General features: G+C 47.0%; 1 long non-coding RNA gene across 2 annotated transcripts; it reads right to left on the bottom strand.

Moving 5' to 3' along the window:
* Positions 1 to 1,513: 1,513 nt before the first annotated feature.
* LOC110150680 (uncharacterized) lies at positions 1,514 to 15,601 on the bottom strand. Of its 2 annotated transcripts, none has more exons than XR_011486571.1 (3): positions 15,390 to 15,601; positions 3,313 to 3,462; positions 1,514 to 2,532 (listed from the first exon to the last, which is right to left on the bottom strand). It is a non-coding gene; the product is annotated as an uncharacterized lncRNA (long non-coding RNA). The 2 variants fall into 2 exon arrangements; XR_002317831.2 differs by lacking the exon at positions 15,390 to 15,601 and adding an exon at positions 12,144 to 15,365.
* Between the last annotated feature and the right edge of the window lie 4 nt (positions 15,602 to 15,605).

The following is a 15,605-nucleotide window of genomic DNA, read 5'->3' as shown; positions in this document are numbered from 1 at the left end:
ACTTGGTAGCCTTCAGCTCAGTATATGCTGGTACAGTTTGTAAATTTAGATAAAGAAATTTAACTCTTTGGTTTAGGAAATTCATACCACACACACTACTACTGTAGAGAAAGGGGCAGTGATCTATGATAATATAAAATGTTACAGTAAAGAATCTTTATTTTATAAATTTAATGGCTTTTAGTAAAAGCTTCTGAAATCACTTAGACTCCTCCATAATGAAAGAGGTGATGTGTCCCTTGGGCCCGTTTGTGATCTTTGTGCTAAACTAAATGTTAACAAGAATTGTAAAGAAAAGTTCTGCTGCCAAACCACCAACTGTGCTCTGAAAACCCCAAACAGCAAAAAAGTGAGAAAGTTAAACAGAAACAAACAAGCTTACAAATTTTTGAAGCCAGAATAAACAAGGGAAGTGTGTTTACTAATATCCAGAAACATTTCAAAATATAACAATCTGTATCTACATACATTAAACCAAAGTGGAGCTTTCCAACTCCACTTGATCATGATGAAAATTATCTTAGTCTTCCCCATTTTCTTATCTGTGACCTCTCGCTTCAACATTGAGAACTCTGGTTCCCACCAAATATCTTCCATTTACTAAACTGTTCAATTACATGGTAGTAGTTTCACAACTGTTGACCCACATCCCTTAAGACCAGCTTTGAGGTGGGGTAGGCCGTCTGTGGGGTCGCACAGAGTCGGACACGACTGAGGCAACTTAGCCGCAGCAGCAGCAGCAGCAGGCCATCTATGGGGTCATACAGAGTCGGATACAACTGAAGCAATTTAGCAGAAGCAGCAGCAGCAGAACAACCAGAGAACAAAGAGAAGGTTGGGGAGGAGCCGGAGGGGCCGACAGCCCAATGGGACTGGGGCATAAGGGCCCAGGGGAAGGTTTCTGATGACAGAGTTCCAGCCTTACAAGAACAAAGGGTCTCCAGCACCTGTGCACAGATGCATGTCTTCACTTGTTAAGAGAGAAATACAGAGTCAAACAGTAAGGCCACTGTTTCTACTACATGGGAAAAATGGAAACGCTCAACGATCCCCCAGTACTTCCACAGGGTGTAGGAATGCTGCTGGTGAGACTGACTCAAGCATGTTGCAAAAAGTCCCCAAATTCCACCAGAGCTCACAGTGCACTGCTCTGACACAGCACATCTGCTGCTTCACAAGGATGTTCATTAGTGCACTGTATTCAGAGCAGCACAGTGGACCCAACTGTCCATCAGTGGAAGACTGGTCCTAATGCCTGGCATGTACAAACACTCACTAATGCCTATTGAATGAATGAATGTGTATGCACTTGTATAAAATGAAGCATCTATAGCAGTTTACACATATATACATATGCACATACATATACCTATAGAGAGGGTCAATATCTAATGTTGAGTGAAAAAAACAAATTACAGAATATCTTATTTATAATAGAATCTGATTTTTGAAAAAATGTACATGTGCAATAAATTTCTGGAAGGGTACATTAAAAAAAAAAAACGGTAAAAAAAAAAAAACAACAAAAAACCCGTAATTCTGGCTATTTCTGGGGAGCAGAAATGGATGACAGAGGAGAAAGTGCTAAAGCAATATTTAGCTTTTCATTTGCTTTTTGAATTTTAAAACCATAAGTGTTTATTACTTTTGTATAATAGAAGAGTAAACAATCTCATTTTCACATCACTTCTTTTGTATTTATATAGTTTTTTGTCTGTGGTGCTATTTAGAGTAAACTGTTTATATAAAGGTTAAACAAAACTAAAGGACAAACATGTCTGGTATTCAATTTTAAGCGGTATTTGTGTGATGCAAATGTCCTCAGGAACCCCAACCCTTCACTAAACTCTGCCCCTCACTTAAATGCTTTGCACGCATGTATTTTAGGGAACTTGATTGACACACCAAATGAAGCTAGATGGGAGGGAGGCTGAGGATTCATGGTAGCCAAGCTTGGAAGCCAAGTGATTGGGAGGGAAGTCAGGCCCTAATGAACACTGAGACTTTGGGGGGTCCCCCAGGGTAGCCTTGTTGGCAGTCCTTGGTTTGAGCCTTGTTTTATCTACCTTTTTTTTTTTTTAAGGTTTTTTAATTCATTTATTTTCCCACCCCACACAACATGTGGGATCTTAGTTCACTAACCAGGGATCGAACCCATACCCTCTGCATTGGAAGAGCAGAATCCCAATCACTGGACCCCCAGGGAAGTTCCTATTTTATTTACCTTTGAAAGAAAGGGTGACCCATTTAGACTTAGGTTGCAAATTAAAGACCACAGGCTGTGAACCAGGTTTCTGGGAACATGGAGAAGTGAGAGGCCATCATTCTCTCCTTGTAGCTTGGAGCTTCACAAAGGACAGGATGCTCAGGCTGGACAGTGAAGTGAGCAGGAAAGTTTGCTGGGAGGAGGAGGGGTGGTAGAGGAGCACCTTGGGAACAGAACAAACAGTGCAGGGGGACACTGACAGCACTCGCTGACTTCCACTGACTGTCCTCCTGGTAGCCTTGCAGTTAGCTGGTGACCGGTTCTACCTGTTGAGGAAACATTCATCAGTAATCAACCTAAGAAAGAAATGGAAATTTTTATGCTTCTTGCTATGTAACATGACAGGGGTGCCTTGTGTGCACCAAAGCGTTCCTATGGCCTCAGCTTTGCTTCAGTTTCTGTTACTCCCAAGGCTCCACTGGTCCTTCCTCTTCTCCAGGTTGGATCCTCTAGATCCTGCAGTTTCTGTGAGTGCCAATATCTCTCCAATAAGTGTTGCCTGTGTTTGAGATGGCACCCAAGAAACCTGATGTACACTAAATTTGGTAAAAAAAATTTCCTTATATAGCAAACAGTACAGTATTTCAATTCCAGCATAACTATAAAAGATAGAACTTTTAAATTAGTCTGGTCATTTGCTGATATACCAAATCCCACTTCAGTTCATAAGTTCTTTGGAAATACAATGAGATCCCATCACTTGACGTCGATGTCACATGCAGCATGGAAATTTGGAACAAAGCCTTCTGGGAGATCATGAGTTTCCCATATGAACAAATGTGCATGATGGCAACAGGGAGGTGTGAAAGGCTGGGTGGGTGCAGTGCATGGGTCAGCCGAGTTGGACCACAGAGAAACAGCACAAACACAGGGGTGGAGGCAAGCAGCTGGAGCTTTGGGGCTCAGGGCGTCTCAGGGAGGAGGGAGACCCCAGAATGTTCTTAGTGGAGAACAGGTATAGCAGGAACACAAATTGCTACAAAACCCTGTCATCTAAGTAATCCCCTATTGAATCTTTGAAGAACCCGCTGAGAGGGGAATATTACCTCATTTTCAAGATGGGAAAACAAGCCTCAATCAAAGGAATGTATCTGTTTTTGCTTGGAAGACTCAGAAGGCAAGGCTGGGACAAGGTCAAGGGCTCTGTCTTTCAGAAGTGTAGCTGAGGAGAGCAGGGGTCAAGGCCAGGAACCAAACTGGAAGGAAGTAGAGTACAATGTAAAATTTTAGCATGAAAGAATACAGGAAGCTGAGTTTCATTCTCTTTACTATTTAAACAAACACATTGCACCTGCCAATTTACTAATCATTCCTTCCAGGTGGATAAAGCTATGATCTAGCTACAGTGAGGAATGGAATACCTTGGCAGTCAGTGCTCTGTGTCTCCCAGAGGTGGAAACATTGTTTCTAGGTGAGAGTTCCTGATTTCACATCTCACCTAAAAAATCTCCCATCTCACTGCTGTCTTCCACCTGCAGTATAAATAGGGCTCCCACAACAAAAAAAAGTGTGGAAAAAAAAAAAAACTAGTGTGGCTGTAATAGGAGAAACAGAATCAATATGGTGATGGATCAATAGCAAACATTTATGTAGACTGAGGTTTGTTTTTGAATTGAATTTTATTGCCATTGCAGATTATTAAATTTTTACTGAGTTATTATTAGCAAGTTTCATCAGCTATTACCAGGCAGTGCAGCCGCTGACCAGCGGGAATAGATGCAGAAGCACCAGGACGCCATCCTCAGTGTCTCCAGAGAAAAATGACCATCTGCTAACGCACGGCAAAGGCCTGTGCTCTACAAGGACTTTATAAATAACAATGTCAGCATATCCATTCATCACATAGAGTGGCTGATACGAATTTTTCATGCTACTTTCTAAGAATCAGAATTTACTCAGATAGAAAGCTGTCGTTTATCCTTGTTGAAGTTCTCATTTAATATCATAAAAATCAATAATTGAATTTGAATTTACTTGCTCTTCTTACAACCATCTAAATAATTATTAAATGAAACCAAATGATAAGCTTTTTCTCTGTAAGTGGAAGTTCACATTCAATTTAAGACAGTTTGCAGAGCAGCATCACTTTCTGAAAACAATAATTGCCTGGCAAATTATTCTCTGATGGCCCAATGCTATTCTTGTCACATCAGGAGTGTTTGACGCAAGAGAGCCTCAGGGGACAGCAGAAGCAATGTCCTCATTGCTCTAAAGTTGGGTGGAAAGGAAAGAGCCCCAGACACCTTACTCTCTCCCAAGCTGAGAGGTCCAGTGAGCTCGGTTCCTGGCACTCTGTCTGCTCCTCTGCTCTGAACACACCTGTGGCACAGACAATGACATGAGAGGCAGGTGGCAGCAGGAGGGCCCAGGTACAGGTGAAGGAGGAGACAGAACAGGCTCCATCCTGAAAGCAGGACTCCATCTTGGGCCGGACTGTGGACTTTGAGCTATATGCCCAGTATCTATGGAAATGACATACCAACTGGAAAACCAGGCCCCTGGAAGGAAGAGCCCCAGGGCTCTCCATCACCTAAAAGAATACCCTAATTATCTGTGTAACCAAATAGAATCATACATTCTATTATGCTTATTGGGGTATGACCACAGGCCTATTGATAATTGTCCACTGTTAACTACCTAGGCTTAAGGCATATGAATCACGGGTTAACTTTGATTGTATCTTTCTTTTTCCTTTGTTCAGACTAGTTTCAGGGAACCTTATACACTTAGGGTATATAAGGTTTTCACAAAAACTGGTCGGGGTCCTTGGCTAAGAGGAGACTCTGCCTTGGGCCCACTGGTGTAATAAACTGCACTCCACTATCTGCATTGTCCTTCTGAGTGAGTTTGTTTCCCGGAACGCATGGCTACAACACAGGTACAGCTCTGTCAGCAAAGCCTGTGCTCAGCTCCACCCTCCCTGGTCCCTCTTGGGAGCTGCTTGTGCTTTGGCATCACCAGGCCCAGGGGAGGAGGCATCAGAAATGCGGAAGGGCCTGGAGAAACAGCCAGGAGCCGGCTGAATGGTGGTGGGGGGTTGGGGGGGGAGCTTGTCTGCTAAGTTCTTCCCTGCTTGAGCCCCGCCCTCCTCTCAGCCCTCCAGCCACCTGGCCCCAGGATGTCTCCAGGGAGGAGTAGCCGGGACCCTCCATGCATCGAGATCTCAGGAAAGAGAGGTGGGAGCTGTGTTCTGATCTGAACCAAACCAAGGCAGGACAGTGGTCGAGCCAGGTCTGAGCTCCTGACCACAGTGAGGCCTGACGAACCCAACGTCGGGGTTTGGAGCAGAAAAGGTTCATTACAGGGCCAATAGGAAGAATGGGCAGCTCATGCCCAACAGGCCTGAACTCTCTGATACTTGTCGGGGAAGATTTTTTGGTTTTTAATTATTTATTTATCAATTTTCAGTTGTACTGTGTTTTCATTGCCACACACAGGCTTCTCATTTTGGTGACTTCCCTTGTTGTGGAGCACATTGTTTTCAAGGATTTTCTTCTGTATCTAAAGTGTTACAACCATCCGCTCCCCTCACACCAGGCTTTCCTGCGGGGCAAATGTTGGTGACCGGGAAATTTTGCCTAAGACAGAAGATTCTGTGTAAATATGAGAAAACCTGATTTGAAGTCCTGACACTATCCGGAGAGATCATAATCCATGCATAGAGTGCCAGTCAGCACCATGGGCTCTGCATTTGGTTCCTTTAATTATTGCACACTCTTATGAGTACTATTACTAACTCCATCAGAGGGGTGAGAAGAGGAGGCACAGAGCTATTAATTGACTGGCAAATTGATTATTAATCAATGAGGAAGCCAGCAGACCTGGTGGCTGTAATGCCCAGGCAACCTTCATGAGCAAACCCACACCGAAGCCAGAGCCAGGGCACCTGCATTCCAGAGAAAGGAGTGACACGACAACCACAGGTCGACCCCAAACGGAGCCCCCATGAAGCTGCAGCCAAGCAAATACTGCCCTCGGGTTGCTTCTGAGCCTTCTCTACAAGAACCTCCCCTTGTCCCGCTGTGGCACACTCCTTACCACGTTCCAAATGACATGCACTCAGATCAACTCCTGAGATGTGTACTGTGCCTCATTGTATCATTTAACAGGATTCACTGAAGTTCACGAGGCAGGCCAGGGTCGAAGCTACATCAGCATCAAGCTGTCTGACTACAAACCTGCCTGGTGGACCCAGATCTCATCCTCTAGGAAATGAAGGGAACAAGCACCAGGTGAGTTGTCTCAACCTTGGCATCACCAGGGCACTGCCTAGGGAGCTTTGAGAGAAAGGATGTCTCATATCACTGGGAAAAAATATCCACAGTTCATTTATCTGACAAAAGCCTTGCATCTGGAATATTTAAGGGTGTCTCACAAATGAACAACAAAAGGACACAGACACTTTGTTGTCATGTGGACTATTTCTCTATTTACAAAAAAAAAAAAAGTGCCGCCGCATGGCCTGGGTGCTGATACTGCCAGAAAGTGTGGCTCCGTTAACCTGGGGTGTGATCTGGGCAAGAAGAGCTTCAAAAGTTCCCCATGTGACTCCAGTGTAAAAGTGAAGGTGGGGGCGTCTGTGCCAGGCCAGGGGCCAGTCCTAGGAGGGGCAGGGAGGGCCGTGTAATTCCCTTTGAAGAATCCAGCGCTCACTGTGTGTGTTTCCTACGGCTACAGAGCAAATGACCACCAACATCGTAACTTAAAACAACCCAAACTTATTCCCTTACAGCTCCAGAGACCAGTAGTTCAAAACAAGTCTTAAGGGGCTAAAATCAAGGTGTCGAGAAGTCTTGTTCATCCTGGAGGGTCCAGAAGAGCATCTGCTCCTCACTTCCTCCAGCTTCTGGAGGTGCCCACGTTCCTGGGCTCATGGTCACTTTGTGCCAACTTCTGTCTCTCATCAGGTCACCTTTGCCCTTGATGCTGACCCTCCTGAGTCCCCCATAGGACTGTCTGACCTCCTGAACAGTCCAGGGTGCTCGCCCATCCCAGGGTGCTTAACTTAATCACACCTGAGCAGTTTCTTCACCGTGGAAGATAATAGGTCCTGGGGATTAGGACGTGGACAGACCTGAGGGGCCTTGAATCCACTGCTCAAGTGCAGTTTTTCAGATGACAGAGGGAGAACTGACTCCTCTCCTGGAACCTTGGAACACAAAGGGCTCGGGAAGTTTCCACGGCTGTCTCCAGCTACTCGGCAAAGTGACCTGCAAAAGATTCCCCTCTCCCTAGACACCACAGCATCGGACGTCAGTGCCCCAGATAACTGCTCCAGGCAGTTACAGAAAACTCCATTTTTTCCCTCAGATCCCAGGACAACAAGCCCCGTGACAACATGAGACCTAGAGGACAGTCAGGAGCCGCCTCTCCCTCAGTCTGAGAACTGAGCGGAAAAAAAAAAAGGAAGTGAGTGGAGATCCCCACCGCCCCACCACTCTCTTCCCTCCTCACACCCAACCTCTCCCTCCCTCTCTGTTTAATTGCCTGAATTCCTGATAAGGAGCATCAGGAATGTCCTGCCCTCATGTTCCTGTTGAGGACTCCAATGCTGCCGGGTTCCAACCATACCAACTCCATCCTCTGGCTCCACGCCTCCACCTTCTGCCCAGCCAGACCTCACCAACCTCCTCCCACCCAGACCTCCCAGACCCAGGCGTTTGGTTTGATCCTCAACAAATGACAAACATCCTGAGGGTCAAGTGGGTCTGCTGGGAGGGAGCTGGGCCTCTGGAGCCCCGCCAAGCACACCAGTTAGGAAACTCCCAGACTGGGCCTCTCTGCAGTCCTTAACACCAGTAAAAGTCCATTATCTTGTAATTTTACTCTTACCATGCTCTTTGTGTGTGTGTGTGTGTGTGTGTGTGTGTGTGTCTGTGTGTGTGTGTGTTTGTTTTTAACATTGTATTTTTAAGAGTCTAACCTCTACTCTAGATTTTTAATCTTTGTTTTTCAGTATGTGATATAAATTTTGGACATTTAAGAAGCCAATATTCAGTTCCCATTTTTACTCAGGAGGGTGTTGATTACTCTCTCCCAATCTTGACTCTCTGTTTTCTACCTCAGAACACCTCTATTTCCTCCTTTCCCCTTCTCTTCCCAATCCAATTCTGTGAATCTTTGTGGGTGTCTGGGCTACGGAGAACACTCTGGGAACAGACAACTGCGTAGATCTGTCTCTCTCCTCTTGAGTCCCCCTTTTTCTCCTCCTGCTCATCTCTATCTCCCTCCTCCCTCTCCTCTTTTTCATGTAACTCTGTGAACCTCTCTGGGTGTCCCTCACGGGGGAGAATCTTTTCACCATTAACCTAGAAGTTTTATTATCAGTGCTGTATAGTTGGAGAAGTCTTGAGACTACTGGAAGAATAAAACTGAAATCCAGAGGCAGGAGACTTAAGCCCCAAACCTGAGAACACCAGAAAACTCCTGACTACACGGAACATTAAGTAATAAGAGACCATTCAAAAGCTTCTGTACCTACACTGAAACCAACCACCACCCAAGAGCCAGTAAGTTTCAGAGCAAGACATACCACACAAATTCTCCAGCAACGCAGGAACATAGCCCTGAGCATCAACATACAGGCTGCCATAGTCACACCTAACACATAGACCCATCTCAAAACTCATTACTGGGCACTCCATTGCACTCCAGAGAGAAGAAATCCAGTTCCACGCACCAGAACACTGACACAAGCTTCCCTAACCAGGAAACCTTGACAAGTCAATCGTCCAACCCCACCCACTGGGTGAAACCTCCACAATAAAAAGGAACCACAGACCTCCAGAATACAGAAAGCCCACTCCAGACACAGCAATCTAAACAAGATGAAAAGGCAGAGAAATACCCAACAGGTAAAGGAACATGAAAAATGCCCACCAAGTCAAACAAAAGAGGAGGAGATAGGGAATCTACCTGAAAAAGAATTTAGAATAATGATAATAAAAATGATCCAAAATCTTGAAAACAAAATGGAATTACAGATAAATAGCCTGGAGACAAAAATTGAGAAGATGCAAGAAATGTTTAATAAAGACCTAGAAGAAATAAAAAAGAGTCAATTAAAAATGAATAATGCAATAAATGAGATAAAAAACACTCTGGAGGGAACCATGAGTAGAATAACAGAGACAGAAGATAGGATAAGTGAGTTAGAAGATAAAATGGTGGAAATAAATGAAGCAGAGAGGAAAAAGAAAAAAAGAATCAAAAGAAATGAGGACAACCTCAGGGACCTCTGGGACAATGTGAAACACCCCAACATTTGAATCATAGGAGTCCCAGAAGAAGAAGACAAAAAGAAAGGCCATGAGAAAATACTCAAGGAGATAATAGCTGAAAACTTCCCTAAAATGGGGAAGGAAATAGCCACCCAAGTCCAAGAAGCCCAGAGAGTCCCAAACAGAATAAACCCAAGACAAAACACCCCAAGACACATATTAATCAAATTAACAAAGATCAAACACAAAGAACAAATATTAAAAACAGCAAAGGAGAAACAACAAATAACACACAAAGGGATTCCCATAAGGATAACAGCTGATCTATCAATAGAAACCCTCCAGGCCAGAAGGGAATGGCAGGACATACTTAAAGTAATGAAAGAGAATAAACTACAACCTAGATTACTGTACCCAGCAAGGATCTCATTCAGATATGAAGGAGAATTCAAAAGCTTTACAGACAAGCAAAAGCTGAGAGAATTCAGCACCACCAAACCAGCTCTTCAACAAATGCTAAAGGATCTTCTCTAGACAGGAAACACAGAAAGGTTGTATAAACGTGAACCCAAAACAACAAAGTAAATGGCAATGGGACCATACCTATCAATAATTACCTTAAATGTAAATGGGTTGAATGCCCCAACCAAAAGACAAAGACTGGCTGAATGGATACAAAAATAAGACCCCTATATATGCTGTCTACAAGAGACCCATCTCAAAACAAGAGACACATACAGACTAAAAGTGAAGGGCTGGAAAAAAATATTTCACGCAAACAGAGAACAAAAGAAAGCAGGAGTCACAATACTCATATCAGATAAAATAGACTTTCAAATAAAGGCTGTGAAAAAAGACAAAGAAGGACACTACATAATGATCAAAGGATCAATCCAAGAAGAAGATGTAACAATTATAAATATATATGCACCCAACATAGGAGCACTGCAATATGTAAGTCTTAATAGAGGAAGTTTCCAAACACCAGGAAACCCTCGCACTGGCGGGTCTGGGGGAAGTTTTCGAATCTCGGAGGGCAACCTAACTGGGAGGAAAATAAATAAATAAATAAATAAACAAACAAATAAACCCCACAGATTACGTGCCTAAAAGCAACTCCCAGCAGAAAAGTACCCCAGACGCCCGCATCCGCCACCAGCAAGTGGGGGCGGAACGGAGAGGAGCGGGCGGCATTGCTTAGGGTAAGGACCGGGCCTGAGTGCCCTGAGGGCAATCGGAGGGAGCTTTTGTGAGATACCAACTTAAACTGTGGGACAGCAAAAGAGAGAGAGAAAATTAACCGGCCCGAACACACTGCCGGCCGTTCGCAGAACAAAGGGTCTGAGCAAGTCCAGAGGAGCTAGCCGGCTGCGGACCGGCCCAGCCCCGCCGGAGGCAGGAGGCAGGGGGGAGGGGAAAGGGGCAAACTCGGCCCCAAAGACGGCATCCCCTACCACACTGCAAACAGGCCTCCAGTTTCTAACCAAAGACTTCCTGAGATTCTGGATGGTCGACATCCGCCGGGAGGGTCGCGGCTAAACACAGGGCGCACGCACCCGACCAGCGCGGGCGGAAACTGAGGCTGGGGCCGCGGAGGGGAGAAGGCGCACCGCACCCGGGGAGAGTGCGCCCGTCAAGCTCCTGGCTGCCTGAGCTGCTCGGGCCGGGGAAGGCACAAAACGCAGGCGCAACCGAGTCCGCGCTTTTGTGGAGTACCCGAAAACTGGAACCGCACGCAACGCAGGGCACGCTCCATATAGAGCAGCCGGGAGCCTGAGCAGCGTAGATGGGGAAAACAGCGCCCCCCCCCGCCTTTTTTTTAGAAAAAAATATTTATTTTTGACCGTGCTGGGTCTTCATTGCTGCACAGGCTCCAGTTGCAGCAAGCAGGGGCTACTCTAGTGGCAGTGTGCAGGCTTCTCAGTGCAATGAATTCTCTCGTTACAGAGCACGGGCTCTGGGGCATGTGGGCCTCAGTAGTTGTGGCACGTGGGCTCTAGAGCATAGGCTCAATAGTTGTGGCATATAGGCATTTGAGATCTTCCCAGATCAGGGATCGAACCTGTGCCTCCTGCATTGGCAGGCAGATTCTTTGGCACTGAGCCACCAGGGAAGCCTTACCCTGCGCTTTTAACATGTAATTCAAGTGAGAGTGGGAAAAACAGATCCGAGGCTGTGCTTTCCTTAGGCCCAGCAGCCACAGCCACGCTAGTCCTGAAACAGAGCCTTCTTGGCAGTTCAGTTCACAGCTGTCCTCTGAACCTGTGCGAGAGAGAGGCTGAGTCCTTCATCCTAGTGCCAGCTCTTGCTTCTACACCAGGAGGGAGGCTCGAATGGCAAGGTGAATCCTAACTGGTGTTCCAGAGGCAGCCTCCCCTCTCACCAGGCCTCAGCTGGGCCCCTGTGGATAGTGCCCTCCTTGCCAGCTTCCTCTTCCCTTCCCAGCATGGCTTCTTCTGCCCAAACCCAAAGGAAGACTTGCCCTAGGCTCTCTGCACCTGGATCAGATGCGCAGAGGAGCAGAGGGCACCTGTCTGCAGGACTGCTTTCTCCCTAAGCTGCTACGGGGACAGGGCGGGAGAAGGCTGCCTCTTGGATGCTCAGGAAGGGGTCACAGACGCCTTGCCCAGCCAGCCCCTCTCTTCCCAGGCGGTCACCTGTCAGTCTGGAGGTACCCCCTTTTCTCTCTCTGGAGGGGCCCTCTCGCCCCCACACTCTTCCTCTTGGATCTCACTCTTCTGTGTGTCGTGCATACAAGGCACTGGCTTCTCTTTATTCTGCTTAATCGTTTCAAGAACATCTGTCCAACGAGCAGCCTTTCTTCAGAGAAAAGACAGCGTGCCCACACCTTTAGAAGGTAGAGAAAAAGTGAACTCCCGCTCATCATCAGATATTTGGGGTGCCCCAACTCAGAGATCCTTCTGAACTAGGACTCCCTGTGTGGTGTTGTCCCCAGCGGTGTCTGGGCTCTGGGAGTGATGCAGGAAGTTGCAGGTGCTCTGACTGCTGCGATTGTTGTGGCTAATAACAGGTTCCTGCCAGCCCAAGCCCCACAGAACCCAAGAGCCTGCACAACCCTTCCCAGTCGGGTCCCCTCCCAGGGTCTGGATTCAGGGCAGCTGCAGGCTCAGTCTTGGAGTTCTGAGCTCAAGTGTACTGAGCCAACAAGCACTGAATTTAGAAACGTGAAGATTTCATTTCCAATTTGATGATATGCTGTCTGCTCTGTTAGAAATCATGGAAATTTTCAGACGTTGCCTTGCCCACAGCTAGGAATCTGCACAGCTGCTGCGCATTTCAAAGTTCTGTGTGAGATGTTCTAGTGCCACCTATAGGTGGCTGTCTCTGGAGGCGCTGTGGACAGGTGATGTACCCCACAGCCCACCCAGTGGGGTGGGGACCATGCACGGATGAAGCTCAGCAAATGGAATGCAGAGCTCAACTAGCTAAAAGGAAAAAGTACATATTGTACAATTTATGAAAGCACAAAAACAGGTGAAACTAAGTGTATCAGGGTGTTGCAGAGAAACAGAACCCGTAGTATATTCTTTAAATCCCTTAAAATAAATCCCTTTCATGTAAAATAATAATATAGAGTAATTTATATAGAATAAGTCCCTATGTAAATGCACAGAGAATGTCAATATATATTTATATATGGTTTATATTTAAAGAGGTTTATTTTGAGGAATCAGCTCATGTGACTGTGGGTGCTGGCAAGCTGAGGTCTATAGGACCAGCTGTCTGGCTGAAGGCTCGGGCAGGATTTCTCTGCTACAGTCTTGAGGCAGACTTCCTTCTTCTGTGGGAAACCTCTGTCTTTGCTCTTGAGGCTTTAAATGGAATGGATGAGACCAATCCAATGCTCTGCCTCTGCCTAGCATGATACAACTGTCCTGTGCAGTTCTCCCTTAGATCCAATCACTACAGTGTCATGAACAGGTGAGTGTGATAGCTCATAGAAAAGAACAGCAATTGAGACCCCTGTGGACTTAATTATGGCACAGGACTGAAGAGTGACACACGCCTGAGATAGGTCAGTGACGGTGTGGTGCTGGCCTTTCCAGACGAAAGCCAACTGCTCCTGGGGGTCTTTACTAACAGGGGAGGGAGAGAATGGCATCTATCAGATCAACATCCGCAAACCAGGTGCCAGGGGATGTGTAAGTTCTCAAGCATTGGCGCCACATCAGACATCAGTGAAACATCCGAGAGCTCTCCCTACAAACAGAGAAAGGCCATGTGAGGACACAGCAAGAAGGTGGATGTCTGCCAGTCAGGAAGAGCATGCTCACCTTGAAATGAAGTCTGCTGGCACCTCGATCCGGGACTTCCAGACTCCAGGCCTGTGACAGAACACGTATCTGTTTTTTAAGACCCCCAGTCTGCGGTATCTTACTGTGGTACACAAGCAGACCAGGACAACGGTGAAAGTGCATTGCTGGCCAAGCCTGCTAAAAGCAAACTGTTTCTGGTGGAAATCTTAATTAGCAAGTATTGAGGGAAATGCATCTGTCAGACCCAACAGCTGTGAACCAGCTCCCATGGGATGTGTTAATCAGCTTGAGCAATGAAATGATATCTGTAATAACAAGGGCAGTTGCAGTGAATGCCTGCATAAGTATACAATAACCCACCATTATTCTCCAAGACCCACCTGCCTTCTGCACAGGCCGGAGGTAAGCAGCACTGGGATGTGGTGGGTGCCACCAGACCTGCATCCTTCAAGCCGTTGTTGGTAGCTCTAGGCTCTGCAGTATTGTTTCCGGCTCCCTACTCTCCTCGGCAGGGGCAGCTCCGGTGGCATCCACTTTACCTTTCCCAGCATATAGCCCTCCTTCCACAGGTCAGGGAACCAGTTCAAGGATTCTGCCTGTTGCTGAGTATGCCTACCCCAACCACATTCCAGAACCAGGGAAATAACCACAGAATGGCTTTGAGGAGCCACTGTGGGACACACCTGAGCCAGAAATCCTCTGGTCAGCTGACCTCCTCAAGGCCTGCTCTGACTGGTGGATCACAGTGATGTTTTGGGTCTCCTGAAATCAGGGTCAGTTTGGAGCTGCGTGTTCAGAATTCTTGAAAAGTCTAATTATTTCCTTTTCCCCAAAGCATAATCACCGTGGTAAAAGACCCCAGGTCCCCCGAGGGAAGGCTGGAAGATTCAGTGTGTATTTTTGGCAGCACAGTAGGGTCTTTCCTCAAGGTGATCTGGCCTCCTCTTTATTCAAGGGTTTTTGGGTCTGTAAACTTGGTCAAGTGTGACGTTGATTGTAAGGCTGTCACTCTGCTTTTATGACTTTTGTGAGTCCTTTCTCTGGCAATGAGTCTTTGACCTTAGAGCAGTTATAGTAGTTCTTAGTCATCGTACCTGTAACTCACGGATTTGGGGGTTTGCCCTCGACGTTCCGGGCTACAGTCCACACTGTCACATGTGTGTCCTCTTAAAGTACCAATAAAATCTTACCATTTTTAGTGGGAGGGGAAAGGCAAGTGAAGGCGTTTCCAGCAAGGCCAGGCCATTTCTGTAGATACTGGGGGGAACCGGGACTGCCGGGGCCACGCCCCCGCCACACCGCACAGCCCTGGACACACGCTGCGTACGCACCGCCACTCTCTGCGCCCACTCCCGGCCCGGCGCCTCTCCCGGGGTCACACGCCACAAAGCGATGAAACTGACTCCGGGCCGAGGCTTGCAGACGATAGTCTTAACCTTCACATTCCTCTAATCTCCACACTTCGACAGAGAGCTCTTTAAGTCCCTTTAGGACACAGACGGCTTCCCTTGTGGCTCAGCTGGTAAAGAATCCGCCCACAATGCGGGGAGACCTGGGTTCGATCCCTGGTTTGGGACGATCCCCCCCCCCCCAAAAAAAAAAGAAAAAGAGAGAAAGGCTACCCACTCCAGTATTCTCGCCTGGAGAATTCCATGGACTGTATGGGGCCGCAAAGAGTCGGACACGACTGAGCGACTTTCACTTCACTTCAGGGCACAGACTGCGCCGCAGCCAGGCGACAGAGTATCACGGTCCCCGCCTGCGGTATTTGACCGGCGGCCGGGCCTCCCGGGGTACGACGGACCGGGGGCGGGTACTTGCCCGGTGTGACGGGCCGGGGGC

This window comes from Odocoileus virginianus, unplaced genomic scaffold, assembly GCF_023699985.2.
Source record: "Odocoileus virginianus isolate 20LAN1187 ecotype Illinois unplaced genomic scaffold, Ovbor_1.2 Unplaced_Contig_27, whole genome shotgun sequence".
NCBI classification, from domain to species: Eukaryota; Metazoa; Chordata; class Mammalia; order Artiodactyla; family Cervidae; genus Odocoileus; species Odocoileus virginianus.
This window is presented reverse-complemented; position numbering and strand designations above follow the sequence as displayed.